The sequence below is a fragment of the Salvelinus alpinus genome, chromosome 27, assembly GCF_045679555.1.
Source record: "Salvelinus alpinus chromosome 27, SLU_Salpinus.1, whole genome shotgun sequence".
NCBI classification, from domain to species: Eukaryota; Metazoa; Chordata; class Actinopteri; order Salmoniformes; family Salmonidae; genus Salvelinus; species Salvelinus alpinus.
Window position 1 is genome coordinate 38,321,606 of NC_092112.1, and position 3,258 is coordinate 38,324,863.

The following is a 3,258-nucleotide window of genomic DNA, read 5'->3' on the forward strand; positions in this document are numbered from 1 at the left end:
CTGGTAGGAACGATGATGAGTTTACGTTAATCGTATATTCAGTAGTTCCTCCCGACTGTATGTAATGAAACTTAAGATTACCTGGGGTACCGATGTAAGAAATAACACATAAAAAAACAAAATACTGCATATTTTCCAAGGAACGCGAAGCGAGGCGGCCATCTCTTTTCGGCGCCGGAAGTGTGAACATAAACCCATGTTGGTGATACGTTATGACTTGGCCACAGTCCATCACTCACATGGTGTCACACTGAAACAATTCCTGTGGTCTAGTGACCTTGAAACAAAATACCCCCAAGACCAAGCTCATGGGCCCCCAGTCCCCGGTCCTTTCAAAATACCCCTTAGAAATGCATCTCATTCTCATCCAGGTCCTGGGGATGAAGTCTCCCTCACCAGCACACACTTACTCTGCTACTAATACCTCCTACACAAATACACAATAGAGGCCCCTCGCTGGAGCTCCGTCGTGGGGCTCACAGGCAGGCCTTGAGAAGGAGAGAGGTCCAGCCACAGGCCCTGATGTTAGAATGTCTGGGTGTGAAACTTCATCCATTATTTGGCTTAAGGTTCATGGACTTGGCATGGTGACAAGGTTAGTCAGGATGGGTCAGACGCTGATTGGTTGACGTAGGAGAACGGTTCTTACAGGCTATACAATGCTTGGGTGTCCATTGGCACAACTACAAGGAGTCTTCGTTAGAGACACATTGAGTAGGTAGAGGATATGTTTCACACAGACAATTATGTTTCTCACAACAATACATTGGGTAGCTGTCACTGAAACACGTGCACACATTTCAATGACATACAGTATCTGACTAAGATCATAAAATGGTGTCAGAAGTCCTTCAACCTCGTCAAATACACTGCACAAAAATATAAACGCAACATGTAAGGTGTTGGTCTTATGTTTCATGAGCTGAACTAAAAGACCCCTAAAATGTTCCATACACACAAATTTGTTTACATCCCTGTTAGTGAGCATTTCTCCTTTGCCAAGATAATCCATCCACCTGACAGGTGTGGCATATCAAGAAGCTGATTAAACAGCATGATTATTACACAGATGCACCTTGTGCTGGGGAGATTGAAAGGCCACTCTAAAATGTGCAGTTTTGTCACACGACACAATGCCACAGATGTCTCAAGTTTTGAGGGAGCCTGCAATTGGTATGCTGAATGCAGGAATGTCCACCAGAGCTGTTTCCAGAGAATTTAATGTTAATTTCTCTACAATAAGCCGCCTCCAATGTCATTTTTGAGAATTTGGCAGTACTTTCAACCGGCCTCATAATCGCAGACCCCTTATAACCACGCCAGCCCAGGACATCCACATCCAGCTTTTTCACCTGCTGGATCATCTGAGACCAGCCACCCAGACAGCTGATGAAACTGTGGGTGTGCACAAACAAAGAATTTCTGCTCAAACAGAAACCATCTCAGGGAAGCTCGTCTGCTTGCTCGTCATCCTCACCAGGGTCTTGATCTGACTGCAGTTCGGCGTCGTAACCGACTTCAGTGGGCAAATGCTCACCTTCGATGGCCTTTTCACGGATGAATCCCGCCATCGTGTGGGTGAGCGGTTTGCTGATGTAAATGTAGGGAACAGAGTGCCCCATGTTGGCGGTGGAGTTATGGTATGGGCAGGCATAAGCTACGGACAATGAACACAATTGCATTTTATTGATGGCAATTTGAATGCACAGAGATACCGTGATGAGATCTTGAGACCCATTGTCGTGCCACTAATCCGTCACCATCACCTCATGTTTCAGCATTATAATGCACAGCCCCATGTCAAAAGGATCTGTATAGAATTCCTGGAAGCTGAACATTTCCCAGTTCTTCCATGGCCTGCATAATCACTAGACATGTCACCAACTGAGCATGTTTGGGATGCTCTGGATTGATGTGTGCTACAATGTTCCAGTTCCTGCCAATATCCAGCAACTTCACGCAGCCATTGAAGAGGCGTGGGGAAACCTTCCACAGGCCACAATCAACAGCCTGATCAACTCTAAGGGAAAGAGTGTGTCATTGGCAAATGTTGGTCACACCAGACACTGACTGGTTTTATGATTCACACCCCTACTTTTATTTAAAGGTATCTGTGACCAACAGATGCATATCTGTATTTCCAGTCATGTCAAATCCATAGATTAGTGCCTAATTAATTTATTTCAATTGACTGATTTCCTTATATCATTGTAAATAACAATTTGTTCTTAACTGACTTGCCTAGTTAAATAAAGGTACAATATATATATATCAATATATATATATATATATCAATATAGAGCGAGAGAGAAGGAGAGTGTGTGCATGTTGTGTTTTATTTTTTCCTTGTCAGCCACCCATCTCTGCTTTTCGGCTTCATAAAAAGCTGAGGTCTGGAACTCCCTCCAGGTCATCTCTCTCTCCATTCTTTGGCCTTGGTTCCCTGACCACTCACCCTGAATGTAATTCTGCTGCTCTATCGATCGCTACATACATTCATTGTGGAGAACAAACATCAGTTTGGCCGAATCAATGTGGATGGGTAGCCAGGGAACGGCCTTGATACATAAAAAAAATGCGTTTTTGCCTTCCACTCCTGGGAACCCTGTACATACTGTATGTGAAGGCTGTTGGGGCCCTGTTTCAGCTCCAGATGACAAAAACTGCACACACTCCCAGAGGGTTACAGGTCTGCCGACTTCCTTTTGGTCACACATTTTAATCAGAGAAATATCCAATAAAACAAAGACTTGGCTTTAAATGTGAATGTACTTTATTGCACACAATCTTCAAATAAAATGGAGCATACATAAAATAAACAAATTTATTATCATTTATTTACATTGGGTCTAGTGTGTGTGTGTGTGTGCGTGCGTGCGTGCGTGCGTGCGAAAGAGAGAGAGTGAGATGGGGGCATGTTTTTAAACTCAGGAAAAATTCACACATAATTTCCTCAAACTGTACACGTTAAGCAATACCGTATTACAATATTATCAATCACACTATGATTTGATAGATATTTAGAGTAATAGAGTAATTATGTAGATATTTATAATGGATATGTAGCCCTAGATATCTCCAATCCTATAATAAAATGGAGCATGCATAAAATAAACAAGTAATTACCATTTATTTATATTGGGGATAATGTGTGTGTGTGACAGAGAGCGAGAGAGAGAGAGAAAGAGAGAGAGAGAGTGTGTGCATGTTGTTTTATTTTTCCTTGTCAGCCACCCATCTCTGCTTTGTCAGTCTTGA